The sequence below is a fragment of the Castor canadensis genome, chromosome 3 (assembly GCF_047511655.1).
Source record: "Castor canadensis chromosome 3, mCasCan1.hap1v2, whole genome shotgun sequence".
Taxonomy (NCBI): domain Eukaryota; kingdom Metazoa; phylum Chordata; class Mammalia; order Rodentia; family Castoridae; genus Castor; species Castor canadensis.
Window position 1 is genome coordinate 21,446,025 of NC_133388.1, and position 15,366 is coordinate 21,461,390.

The window sequence follows — 15,366 nt, forward strand, 5'->3', positions numbered from 1 at the left end:
CACCTCCTCAGTTTGTGTGTTCTTTGGGATTCACTTGCAAATCATACATTGAATGGTCTTTTGCTAACCATGCTATGTTTGACTTTGTTATTTTTAACTCTAGTTGGAAATTAAGCAACTAGAAGAAAAATAAAATCATTTTCATCCAAACCCATAATTTTTAAATTTTAATTCAGTGCCCTTGCAATATCATTTTATTTCTGCTGGTTGTGGCAGTACATACCTGTAATCCCAGCATGTGCCATGCTAAGGCAGGAAGAGTTCAAATTCTAGGCCAGCTTGGGCTACATAGGGAGACCATGTATCAACAAACAAACAAAAAACCTGTCCTATTCCAAATAAAAAGCAATTATTATTTTGATTTTCTTTAAAAATGACTTAGCAACCCTTGAAGATTTTAGAAATTAAAAGCAATAATTCTTGTTCAAAGTGCAGGATGTATTAGATGTTCAACTGTTCACAACAACTATGCTACAGAAACAATCTTTTTCCTGATGACTGCAACATAAAAACAGTTTGCCTTGACCAGTACAGGACACAGGCATTAATTGTGATGACTGAGTACATCTTCCTGCATTGACACTCTTCTTAATGTGATTTATTGGTTGCTAATTACACACTGGTGATATGCTAATTTTTTTTGGAAGGATGTTCAATTATAGTTTGATGGCATGATTATAATCTCATTTATTCTGTGGGAGTGATTATGTTCCTCCTTCAAAATTCTTCCATTGGTCCAATATTTTCTCTGACTGTTCTCTTTCTGGAAATCGATAAAGGAATGCCTTGTAGAACTGGATGAAGCTTGTTCCTAGGCTGGACCTCTTTAGGTGGTTGAGATTTTAAATTCCTTCAATAAATTTAAAAGTCAGGAACAAATCTAATGTTTAAACTTTGCTCAAGGAATTTTAAGACAGATTTATTGAAAATATAATTTTGTAATAGACAAACTGTAAGTGGCATTTGATCTTTCACTTCTTTCCTAGGTGCTTTTATAGAGAAAACAATATTGATGGCAAGATGTATATAAAACTTTAAACATAGTCTGTGCTATATAACATCTTTCAGCATTACCCTGATGGTTGCAAGTCAAAGACTTGGGAACAGGAGAAGGAAGGGAACCAGCATCCTGAAGAGTAAGGAGAAGCAAACCAGAATCAGAAGAGGCAAAAGGCAATATTGTAAAATTTAGATAAAGACCATGCATGGGCCATGGTCCTTGCATATTTCTTCTTGATGTTCTTGTTATTAAGTAAAATGAATCTCCTTCAACACAATGACCAGTGAAAATCAGAAAAACAGATTTAGATGAGATTGAGAGCATTCACGCTGGTATTGTAGACAGATAAACAGATTTAGAAGCAATACTTATATTAAGCAATATCCAAATCACTTTAAAGTGTCCTAAAAGCATTCTTGACCTCATTTCCTACTAAAACAATACATTTTAAATTTAGTATCTTAAGATAGTGTTGAAAGATTTATTAAGTGGGAAAAAATAAAGTTTTATAGGAGATTTGAGTCCATAATGTACAGGGATAAGTGACAAGAAAAAATCTGAAACAATGTACACTGTGATTGTCTTTAGTGGGAAAGCAAGAAACAGGAAAGAAACCAAACTAGAAATTTATATTGTTATGAACATAGAATCTTTGTTTATCCTGATTCCCTAAACATCTTTTCCTTAGTTCAAACTCCATGCAACATACACACTATCATTGCCTTCATCCTGGGGCAAAAAGGATTATAACAGCAAATTCTTTCCCTGATTCAAAGTCTTGAGAGACACAAACTGCAAATACAACCAAATTTCCTGTTGCCAAAGTTTCCCCCAGATGAATTTTCCCCAGTATTGAAGTCATTTGTTCACATGCAGAAATACTTTATCCATATCCAGTTCTACTTGTTTGCTGAATTCACTTGTTTCAGTTTCTACTGCTTCACACATTAAATCCGTATGGTTTCTCAGAATAGAACCCAGCACAATGGCGGGTACAAAAGTCCTCCTTAACATCAATCCAAAGGAGTAACACTTTCTTTTGAAAGCTGATAAGGTTTTTTGTCATGAGGCAAGTTGTGTATCCTAGAGAGAGTGTAGAGCTTTTCTTTGTTACAAAGTGTTAGATCTAGTGTAGTATGAAATATAAGATTCCATATAAACTGGAAATGTGCCTTGCTTTACTGGCTGCCAAGAGGTTGAGAGTATTTTTGAAACTTCTTTCCATTTGAGAGATAGTGAATTGTAACATTTGTGAACATTACCACCTTGCCTTAACAAAACACTTTATTTCTAAAATATTTTCTTAACTAGCACTGCCATAGCATCCATCAGGCATAAGTAATATATTTAATATGAAATAGAGGGGGATTCTTAAAAATGCTTTTTATTTTACAACTACTGGGTTAACTCTTAAGTGCCTATTAGGTGTCAGACACTGTCTAGAACTTCATAAGAATTGTCTCATTAATTCTTACAATAATCTCAAGAGGCAGAGTAGCAGCTCCCTTTAAATGGGTGGCCTAATGCAGTGTAATCCTACACATGAGTACTCAATGTTTCAGTGAGTGAATGAACACTTTTCATTACTTTCTTTGTTATAACTACTGAGTTATACAAATGAAAATCTGATACTGAGACAAATTTTGCAGTTTACTCACATTTACTGAGTTGGTTGGCCTGGAATGGAACTCAGGTCTATCTGGCTACAGTCATAATTATTTTAACCATGAAGAGTTTACCTAAAGCTATGAACTGTGACCTAACTTAGATGAGTTGCCTTGCAACTCATGAACCTTCTTTCCTCTGTGCCTTGCCTTGTCACTTACCAAGGAACTTTTGTCTCTTAAATCTCAGGATAAAGAATTTTCCTACTTTTATGTAACGTAAATTTTACAAAACTCTACTGACTTCAATAACCTGAAAAATCAAGAGATCATATAAAAGTAGAGATTTGGAATTAGACTTTTGAATGATTATAAAGAAAATCATTTATTTCTTGATCATTTGGACACTAAATACTTACTGATGAAGCCTTTCTTTTCTGGCTAAACGGAAGATTAGGGTTCTTTTCATTTAGAGGTATTTGGGGATCAGAGATTCAGGGAATGTAGCTGGATACTTCACTCATGATAGCCTATAAGAAACATTGAAATAACACTGATGTAAATCAAAAACCCAAGTCCAGTTAATTAGGTTATTACCTGTAATTCCTAAATATTAATGAAACACAAATTGGTTCTGCTTCAACTGATTAGGCGACACCTTTTAAAGCAAATATGTAAAACAAACTCCAGGGCAAATTTATGTGCACTGAGATTTCATGTGTGTGTGTATGAATTCACATAGAGATTTTGTACAGCCTATCCATAGCCTCAACCCTAAGATCAATCAGCTGATTGGCTCCCAAGATTGGCAATCAGAGCTGCTTGAAATTTCCACAATGAATAAGTCACATCATAGTACTGGATACTAGGAATTAATCTTTACATAGATTTAAGAATCTGAAATATAAATAATTCTATTTCAAAAGATCACATCCCATCTTTCAAAAAGTTGATATTGCTCAGGTACACATGCATGCTAGGCATTGGTAGGGTCACTGGTGAGAAAAAAAAATACAAGATATCCTGTCAGAGAATCAGTTTCACTTCATCAAATATATATTGAAATATTGTGTTAGAAGCATTACTAGGAAAGAAAATCATGTTATGTTCCGTTGTAGGTCATCTGCATTGCTTAGCCTTGTCCAGCTTCACATTAAAACAGTATTTTCAAGCATCCAGAGCACATTGTGCTTCTCTTATTATTAGAGACTGTTTTAAGAATAGTCAATGAAGAAGAAAAACTGTGTAAGTTTCTTCTTAATGCTGTTGGAACAGGTTGCTACAAGCATATGCTTTGAGACAAAACAATTTCTTAGTTTATTGTTTCTGGAGATCAGAAGTTAAAAATCTATCTCTCTTGATGTTCACATTCCAAAATCAGGCTCTCTGGGCTAACTTCATGGGTTGCTTTTGGAATATCTGAGGGGTGAATCCATTTCTTGCCTTTCTCAGCTAAGAGGCTCTCCTCATTCCTGAGCAACTGGCTGCTTTCTTACCAGAATGTTGTTATTACAATTAGCCCATCTGGATTATCCAGGGTAATCTTCACATCAAAATTTAGTTTCATCTGCAAAGTCCATTTTGTCATTTAGGGCAGATTGTCATAGTTACCAAGAATCAGGACATGGATGTTTTTGAGGGAGCATTAGTCAGTCTTCTACAAGAAGTGTGTATGAAATGGGCATGCCAGTAACAGGAGGAGAGGCAGAAAGAAGGGCTTAAAGGTTCTGAGAGTGAGAATAATTCTGACAACCTGGGAAAAGGGGTGCTATTGAAGAAGTAAGCTTTGTGACAGAAAGACAGTGGTACCAAAGTGACACATTTCAAATTCTGCAACACATATGGGCAAAGCTGGAGACACTAGGTCTAGAGTCTTTACTCCTCCTTCAGTTCTCCAAGAAGTAAATACAGGTGTCACAGGTGACTACAAAGGAGCAAATGTGATTAATTTTGTACCCATGTATGTGGGAGGTGTAGTGCACTTCTGATGAGAGATGACATACACTTCAATCCTAGAGGACTCTTTCTTAAGAAGAAAAGGAAGAGGGAATACTTCAGATACTCATACTTTCTGTTTCTAAGGTGGTATAATTATTTGGTTTGTCTTCTTATCTCTTCAGTCCATTGTCCTCCAAAGAAGTAAAAAGAAGTGAGGGAAAAACCCTAAAATGAATAGAGTAGAGGTCCTCCTAGCAGCATGCAGAATGTGTGAAAATTATGGCTCTGTCTCCTCTTACTCTGCTGTGTCCTGGAATTGTGAAGGGAACGTGGGAACTGCATGCTCACAACCTGGGCTTAAACCTGACCCAGGCAATGATGAACTTTGAGTGATTTAGATCATTTCTTTATTACACTTTCATATTCTTCAACTTTAGAATAGGAACAATACATCTTTGCTGAATATTTATGGGATTGACAGATAATATACAGAGAACATCCAGCATACGACCAAGAAGCAACATGCTTACAATAGAAAACTCCTCTTTTCTGACTTGTCTTTCCTTTCCCCTTGCCATATTGTTTGTGTCAGACCCAGAAACCCTTACACGTGTATTCACGAGAGAATCTATCTAAGAATGAGGTTTCTGTGGGAAACTGAGAAGGAACAGTGCTGAGATGTAAAGTGGTAAACTACATTAAAGAGCTTGGGCTTATCAAAAATGCAGGAGAAAGAGTTTAAGCAGTAGATGCACATGTGATCAGATGCACCCTTAGAAATATGACCTGGCAGACTAGATGGGCAAGGAATAGGATAGCAGCTAAGGCAACCAAGTAGAATGGTGATTTAATGCTACAGACGGGATGATGGTGACCTGAAGAAGGCAACTAGTAGGAGGAATTCGGAGGATATCCAAGAATATTTCAGAAGTAAATCTTTTCAAATAGAGGCTTGAGTGGTTAGGGTGAATTTGAATATGAGAGGTTAATGATTGGGAACACCCAATTTTATGGCTTCTCATCCTGTGGACTATTGATTATATGTACTTATATAGAAAGTATAGGAGGAAAAGGAACAGGTAAGAAGAGAAAGTGTAAGTAAATTTTTGGAAATGTTGATTTCTCATGATATTCACAAAGGCAGATTTGTCCCAAGAGAAAAATGCATACTAGACAAATGAATTTGAGAGGAAGGCAAATTTACTAGGGAAAAAATGATTTCAAGTTCAACGTGTGCTAGGGTGAGACACCTAGTTCAAAACACCTTTTCCACCACTATTCCTGAAGAAGCAGACAGAAAAACATACATGTTAAAACAATTCCATACATATGTCCTTTAAGAAAATGTTTGTTGAGCTGGTGGAGTGACTCCAGTGGTAGATTACCTGCCTAGCAAGTGTGTGGCCCTGAGTTCAAACCCCAGCACTGCCAAGAAAGGGTTTGTTGAAATCCTAAACAAATATTATTTCACCACTTTATAGAGAACCATGCTATGTACGTGTGTATTGTTTTTAACTAGGTAGGTTCTGCTAATGTCAAATACAATGGAATAATGGAAGATGGTGACAGCTCAGAACATAGCTGTGTATCATCATTTTTTGTCATTTTAACAGGTAGCATTGTCCACTGGTCTTCTCAACAATGAAGTCTCATCTTATAGAAATAAAGGTTTGATTCCTTCACAGAACTCAGAAACTTAACATGTTCCTAAATTTATTAGTTTCTGTACTTGTTCTTATCTGAGGCACTCAGACTTTATCATATTTCCATTCTTACTCTCTTTGTAAGATATTCTGGTATGTACTCATTTTCTGCAGTTTTCAGAACCACTAGTTGCATGTTAAAAATATTACACCAACTGATTCTTCTCCAACTGCATTCTGCAAGTATAAATTTCAATTATGTGGTTTTCCTGAGCCATTAGGAGAAGAATGCATTTTCCATTTCAAATGGGGATTTCTTTGTTACCATTTTCTGCTCTGAAATGTTAAAACAAATCTAAAGTTGTTTTCGTTTCTTCCTCGTCTTACTCATATTCCCTTTTCATAAAGTGAGGCATATAGAATTATGAATAATATTGTAATCCCTTCTGGAACCAAAAGAGAAACATGGTTTCTATTAGAGTTTATTGCACTTTATTCTCTTCCTTTAAAACAAGTTAAACAAAGTAACCCCTGGAGGCTCAAATCTTTCTATTTATAATTGTAGGCAACCTGAGTTGGAGGACCAGCTTTTCCTGACATCATGTCTCTTTTTTGATTGGGTCACTGTTTTGTTTCTCTGAGAATTTGTGCACAATGGTCCCTTTAATTTTGTAAGGTGTTCACTGTGTGTCTGAGTATAGTTATGTGTGTTAGTCCCAAGAGCTAGCCCTAGAATGTCAGTATCTGTTTTACTCTTTCACTACATTACATGTGTTGGTGAGCAGAGGTTAATTACAATTGCATTACCCTCTTATTGGTTAAACCGTATCATTATAATCTTATAATTTCACATAATTTTATTCAAAGTGATTAAGCCTCTCTCAAATAAATACACACCAGCTTATTAATGTATTTGTTTATCAACTCATTTATTTAATTTCAGTGTTTCTCTGTTTATACTTTTATTTCAAAATATATGTGCTTTCCCAATTTGCCATCTACAATTAATACTACTAAGAATCAGGAGACCAGATTCACAGACTAGACTCTGCCTCAGACTTTGCAGAAAAAAAAGAAAGATTTGCTATTTTTTTTCCTTCAGTTATACAATGGGATTGGTAAACAATCCACACAACTGTTAAAGTGGTCCTGATAGTGGAATTCAACATTAAAGCAATCTGAAGAATGTAAAGTGTAACATAGTTGAGGGCTATCATGATTGGATTTATAATAATTTAGTATATTAGGAATTATGGAAATACTTATATGTTCCCAAAGTAACACTGAAACATCATGGGAGCTGTATTATTCTCATATTTGTGATTAGAAACTCAGGCCCACACAATTTCAATCAATTGTATATAGCCCACCAACTAATAAGTGAGAGATTCATGATTGATAACAGGGTCTTTCTGGATCCACAGATTAGGCTACTTTCCACAACATTTGTTGTTGTTGCTGTTTGTTTGTTTGTTTTTCTCTTGCATTGCTGGGAATTGAACCCAGGGCCTAGTGGATGCTAAGCAAATACGCTACTACTAAGCTACATTACATCCTCAGCCCTCCCCCACATTACACTAGCAGTAGAATTGCTGCAGTTCAATGAGTGCTGTGCTCTGTAGTCTGCCTGTACATCAGCTCCCTGGTTTCCTTGGCAGGTCTGGATGTGATGACATTGCTGATCTATCAGTTGAGTCACAGTGATCTCACTTTGCTGCCCACTGGGGCCACCACAAAGTTATTGCATCTTTATGCTTTGTTTGAGGCTCGATGGAAAGCATGAATGGCATCTTTGGATGTCCTTTTCCTCAAATGTTTACAGAACTTTAGAAATAAAACACAAAGAACAAGAGAACATTAAAGATTACCTGCTCAGTTAGGCTGTCAGATTGAATGTATCCTTGTGATCAACAATAAAGCAGACGAGACCAAGTTCTTTACCGGTATCGCTCCACTAATGTGCAAGCAGAGTTTAAGGGCAAGGATTTTGTTCCTTAGGGTCACCATTATACCCCAAGTATAAAACAGTAGATGGAATAATTCTTACTGTTGACAAAACAGAATGAATATTTGTTTTCTTTTTAGTAGCTGTGTTCTTTTCCTCTCTTCTTCCAAGGTATACAAGCAACAGCTATTGCTTTTGTTTGCAATCTATGTTGCTCATTAGGATGTATATTACCTGAGAAGAGAGATGGTGTCTTACTCACGTTTTTATTTGAAGTTTCCTACAGTGCCTATAATAAATAAATATTTGTAGAATTGATTAAAAATGAATAAATTATTTCAATTCAGCAGAGTTCCAAGCATTTTTAATTTTCCACTCATTCGGAAAGGCACTAGAGAAAAGATCTTAGCTTTCAAGTAGCTTTTAATTGAATTTGCTAAGACAACATGATGTGCTGATTTATTAAGGTGTGGCCCCTTGGTTCCATACCCACTCTTCTATTTTTTTGCTTTGTGGTGTTGGGATAGGACTTTAAAAATAAATTTTTTTTTGCTACCTGACTTGCTGATTTGCTTTGCCCAAAGGCATTATGAGATGAATTGGAACATAAGAAGAGTATGAAAAAATTAAATTTCTCCCTTCTACTTGCCCATTGTTCCTAGATATATCACCCCAGCAGAGCATGTCACCTTAGCCCCAGCAGTTAGGTACAACTTGCAGTTTCTTCTGGCACTTTCACAAATTGCAGCTCACGGTGTTCTCTCAGGAGTTCTGGCTACAAAGCTTATTCCTGTTACTCAGAGGCCATGTAGAAACATCTACCTATTGGTCTCATTATGGCAAATACAATGGGAATTGCAGTCTCCTTCTCTGAGCTTCTCAGTTCTGAAATTTCCAACTCCAATCAAATAAATAGTTTTTTAGAAGACATTCAGAAGTACACACAACCATAGTTGATTCTAGTAAACAGAGAGGCAGGAGAGTATGACTGTATTCATTTATACTTTAGTTAGGAATTAGAACTGCATGCTGTGTCAAGAGTCAGGGATGTCAAGATTTGCAAGAAGTCTTCAAGGAAACTCCCAGCCTATCAGAAGATTCAGACATGAAAGTGGTGTATTCAGAAGCATGATGTAGTATACTGGGGATGAATGCAACATAAAATGATGGAATACTTTATTAGAAAAGTCCCACATCCCCAATTTCTACAACTTTGGTTTGTAATAACTTCTGGTGATAACTTCGTTTTCAGAGTAATAGTTATGGAAATGGCAAAGATACTATTGATTTTGTATATATTTTCTCCATTAAAGAAGGAGAAATTCTGAATATTTTCTGAATATTTTGAATATTTTGTCTAAAATATTCTTTCTGAGTATTTTGTCTAAAATGGTGATTGAATATATACATATATAACCTCTGGACACTGCTGTATAGACAATATAAGCATATTCATAATTAGACATTAGAAAGAATTTTGTTATTGCATTTCTTCTATTCTGCTTAGCATTTCTCCCATCAAAGCTTCAAAACAATTGCTCTCTGCTTTCTGATACTGGAGAGAGGTCACTTCATTTTGTTTAGCTAAGGAATTTTGCTGCCTCCCGTGACCTTGAATTCAAGAGTTAGAATTTCTCATTTTGCAGCCCACCTTGGGCACTTCACCAAAGCAGAGTCCTTTAGCAGTTAATGTGATTGTCATGTGTGACAGAGCAATGCTGAGCCCAAAAGATGAGAAATAGGTATGAGGTAGGAACAATTTTTATACCCTAACTCATTAGTAAAAAAATTATCCAGCAGGAATTGGCATTATAAATAGTAGGTTTTCATGATTTGATATATGTGGTTACTTTGTGCTGACTTCTCATAGAACTGGTAAGTTATTTTCAGGGACACAGACCAAGAATTTCCACTAATAAACTTTCATATTATTTTAAACAGAGAATCTGTATATAAATTTGTTACTAAGTTTTTCTCTTCTATAATCCTATTAGAGATTAAGAGGATCACTATTCGAGGCCAGCCTGGGAGAAAACACCAAGGCCCTATCTCAAAAATCATACAACACATGAAAGAGCTGGTAGAGTGGCTCAAGTGGCACAAAGCCTGCCTAGCAAGTGTGGAGCCCTGAGTTAAAATGCCAGTACTACCCCCCAAAAAGTATTCTTTTATAATTTTGTTAGCTTTCAGTTAAAAGCTCTGTTCCTTCCTTGGAGTTCCTTGGGCACATTTAAATGTTATTTTTAAAATCCATTTAATTTCCATAAATATGGTATAGGTAGAAAATATGGACATTTATTTTGAAAATAGCTAAAAATTTTTAAATAATTGATTTTTAAAATTCTTCATGGATATTTTACTGCAAATTCTGCATTTCATATGTGAAATAGTGTATGGGAACAGGTATTATAGGGCAGGTAAAACTTCAAATGCTCAAATGAAGCTAAGGAATAAAATATCTACCTATTTGTCTCATTAAGGTCAATGCATTTAATCAGTAAATAAGCGACTTTTGAGAACTTTCTACCTACCAGGTACAAATATAAATATGGCAAGGACCAGGAGTAACCTAAAGTCACCTGTGGAGATGGACATATGAAAATTGATGACAATAAATGACACATTTAAACACTAAAATTACTTGACACAGTCTGATAGACTTCAATGGGCTTATTAGTCATCCTACAAAAGATATTCATCATTCCTACAAAAATGTATATAAAATTCTTACTCCATGCAAGATAGAGTGTAGGGATGGGAGATGCAGTGGAAAGTAAGACCCACATGGAGTCCTTCACACCTATAACAGTCTAGCAGGGGAAGAAACACCTTTAAAATTTAAATATACAACTGCATATGTATTTTTAGATCAACCTTATATTTAGAGTAGTTTTAGATTTACAAAAAAATCCTAAAGACAGTACAGAGACTCCCCAGACCTCCAGGAGTATTATATGTACAGTATGGACTCCCTCCTCCCCTCATATTTTCATACAGAAGCCTACTTGGGTGAGGGCAAGTTAATCTATGGCCCACTACCTTCACTTCTTTCTAATAAAGTAACTTTGAAGTAGTACATTTCAGGACAGTTTTATATATATAAAGTAACAAAGGTATTGGTGAGTTCATATTTAATGCACATCATATACATATATTAATGTATGGTTTTTGAAAAGCACCAGATGAAAAACACTACCTCAGCAAAAATGCAGCAGTTCATATTTTCTTTTCTTGTGCTTGCATGAACGATTTTCAGTTGAAATGCCAAGTCTAATTAATTATTTATATGAAATACTATAAGTACTATTAAGACTTTTGTTCGAAAGTGATTAGTTCTTTCAGGTCTTAACAATGTGATCCATTTCAGGTCTTAACAATGTGATCCATTTCAGGTAAAGTGGATTAAGTTAGGCTCATTATTATTTAGTTTGCAATTCTATAGCAAACAAAAGTATGTGCTTGCAATAAATAATTACTAAAAACCAAGACAAACAGCAATTGAAAATGACCCACTCCAAAAAAACAAAACAAAAGAAAATTACCCACTCAGTAACACTGATGTTTCTAGAAATCACTGTGCCCAAACCAAAGGCAGTGTTTAGAGCATTCCCTTTGTTTACATGGCGGCCAACTTTTTAAAGAAATATTAAGTGCCCAAAATAAATTACTCTAGCTTCTGAATTCCAAATCTTTAATGACTTAATTCATACATTGTCAACAAGTAATTCATAGTTGCTTATAAAAATCAGGGTGTATGGAATTGAGTTTCATGGTCCAGTAAGAACAACATGAAGAACTATTATTTTTGAATCATTCCATTGGCAGGATTTTCATTACTTAACAATAGACCAAAGATTGTACACCAGGAATAATTATCCCATTTGAATTCATTATTGCCAGCAGTTTCCTGTTCTTTTACTCTGTCAATTTGTTTAGGCAAAATTAAGTGTATTCCTCATCATTGGCATGTATATATTTAGTTGCATTTGAAGATGAACATTGTGAGATAACTGGCAGGAGTAGAATGGAAAGTGAAAAAAAGCATTTTTCTGTGCAATTTGTAGTCTATTCGTTCTATCTTGGGTTATATGTTAAACTCTATTGGTATCCTTAGCAACAAAAAAACTTTCAAATCAACTGTGGAATGGAAACTAAATAATTGCTCTATATTCTTTCCTTGTGGTCCCTTTTCCTTTGTTTGCAAGAATGCTTTTCAGTTGAAGTGCCCCAAATTTAAGTTAATTACTTATATAAAATCTTACTTGTAAGTTTAAGATTTTTTTCCAAAGTTCATTTCAGGTAAAGTTGATTAAGTGAAGCTCATTAAACATAAATTACATTTGCATTGTTTTTTAATTTAGAGCTTTTCTTTCTGCAGAGAATGACTGAAATTACTGAGTGTGAGATCCAGAGGGGAGCATCTTAAACTTTTTGAAATTAATATCTGATGTTGTTTTGGGTTCCATATGTACATGTAGACATGTATGAGGATATACATGCCTATATCTGTCTTTATAAAGTTGGAAATACTTATCTGGTTTCTCTTCAAATCCTATAAATTTTTTACCTTCTAATTTGGAGACAACATGCGTTTTAAGCCTGTGCAAATGAAGAAGAATGACCAAGTACATGAACAGAATTTACATTTTTATTTTTCAGAGGAATCTTGAAATAGTACAAAGAAGATTCTTTGCCTTTATTTTCATTATAAGTGTAAGGTCTTGACTGAATAAAAGACTCACTTTTCATGAAGTGATGCTAATAATTACTGTGTTCTGAAGCATTTCTATTTAATCATGTTCATTCATAAAGACAGAATGTCTTAAACAAATAATAATCTTAACAATTGAAGCATCTACATGTTCTTCAGTGTTGGAGACTGCTGAGTTTTATGCTTACCTGGTAAATGTACATTTTCCTAGAGATATATTTTATGTTGGCAAAACTCTGTAAATATGTAATGTTACATCCCTGGTATTCTTGGGGCAGGAGGAAGGTCCTGAGGCTAGCATAGAAACCAGACACCCTGATTTATGACCACTTGCCAAACTCCCCTGCTTGTTTCCCTGTTTGTTTCTCTGCTTGCAAAATCTCAGGAACTTCCAGTTATTCAACTAGTCAGGCATGTTGACCTGTTCCACATGGTGATCACAGATAATCAGAGATGAGAGACACTCTCCCTCCCCCATCGCTTGGCCCCTCCTATAAAGCCCACCACCCAATTCAGCCAAGCTGCTACACCCTGAACCTGAGGGTCAGCCCAGCAGTCTGTAATAAATCTTTCTTTTCCACATGTGGTGTGGTCTTTATTCGGCAGTTCCTTACATGTAATGTTACATATTATATTGCATTTGTTATATTGTTACAAATGCACCTAATGTTCTAAATGGGTCAACAAAATATATACAGAATCATGGTAGAAAAGGTCTTAGACTTGGAAGGTGTTCCTATGAACTATTTCAGAGTTATGGGCACAAGAATGTGACAGTAACAATATCTAACATAAGATCATAACATCATATCACATCACAACATAACATAGCATAACAAGGTATCATAGCAAAATATAGCATAATGTCATTTAGTAATATCTGATAAAATAGGAAAATGTGAAGTCTAGAGCCACCAAAATTTAAAGTTAAATTGCAGCCCCACTTCTTACTATTTAATAATGTGACTTTAAGTAAGTTACTTAACTTCTCTATACCTCAGTTTTATCAATTTTAAAAGGAGAAAATCTTTCATGTTTTTGTAATTGTTTTCTAGAAGATCTCCACAGCAATTAGCAAATCTTACAAAATTAACACACACTGCACATTTGCTCCTGAGGAGAAACAGGGTTGGATTCCTAGAAGACTATGGTCACAATATTTTTACCAACCTATCTGAAAATGATGTTGTGTGTGCTTCTGTGTAAAGGCATCTCATCTAATACATATTGTTGATTCATTAGCATCTAAGACACAATTAATGAATATAATTCATGTCTTAGTGAAATTTACATAAGTCATGTAATTTCCCCAAGATACACTAGACAGAACTTGAGCAGTCTGGAGGGTTGTTTTAAACAGCAAAATCACCAACAAATAACACAAAATTGAGAAAAATAAGATACTACATATACCACCAGAAAGGACACTGATATACAGTATTAGAATTAAAACAAGAGCAAAAAGATCACATTGATTGACATTGGATGAAATGAATGGATAGAAAAGACAGAATTTTTCACTGCTGTATGAATGTGCACACGTGTTCAAGAACATAGATGACTACTGGTATGGGAACTAAGGAAGTTTGCAAATATAAATTACACAAATCATGAAGACCAGCTATACATGATTTGTAAATATATCACCCCCAGCATTGGTTTTTCTTTATCAGTGTCCTTTAAAGATCAGATGCTTTCAATGTTGAAGAAATACAGTTTAGCAATTTGTTCTATTACTGTTCATACAGGAAGTGTCATTTCTAACAGATATTTGTATAACCCCAGGTTCATAATAATACTCTTAGTTTTTCTAGATATTGTATAGTATTAGACTTTATATTACAATCTTTTATATGTTTTGAGTTAATTTTTATATATGATATGGACTATGGATTGAAATTTATCTTTTTGCATATGCATATCAAATCATTTGAGAATTTGCTGAAAAATAAACTTTATTGTATTGTCTTTGGAAATTTGTGAAAAATCAGTTGACTGTATCTATCAATACCATACTATCTTGACTATTGTAGCTTTAAAATTAGTTTTGAAATCAGGTCATTTAAATCCTACAGTTTCATTCATTTTAAAAATTATTTTGGATGGCTTCTCAGCCTTTTGGCTAAGATCAAATGTAGTATCTGTTCTTATCAGTTTAAAAATAGTTTTGCCCATTCTAAGTCCTTTCTATTTTTATGTAAGTTCTACTGTCAATTTGAAAGTTTTTACAATTTATAAAATCCTAGAGAAATTTATTTAGAGTTAAAATAATTTATTTACTTATTTTAAAATTCTTTCATGAATGTCTTGTAATTTTATATGTACATATATTTCAAACATTTTGTCACATTTATCTCTGAATATTTTATAATTTTATGTTATTACAATGTTATTTTTAAATATCAATGTTCAATTGTTAGTTACAAATATATAAAAATCCAAGAGGTTTATAGATATTGACTTTATATACAGTGTTTTGGTCTCATGTAGAGTGCCAGGTAACTCCAAACACATGCCATTGCAGC

General features: G+C 34.5%; 1 pseudogene; it reads left to right on the forward strand.

Moving 5' to 3' along the window:
• The first annotated feature begins 14,943 nt into the window (after positions 1-14,943).
• On the forward strand, positions 14,944-15,054 carry LOC141421947 (U2 spliceosomal RNA; annotated as a pseudogene).
• Positions 15,055-15,366: the final 312 nt, after the last annotated feature.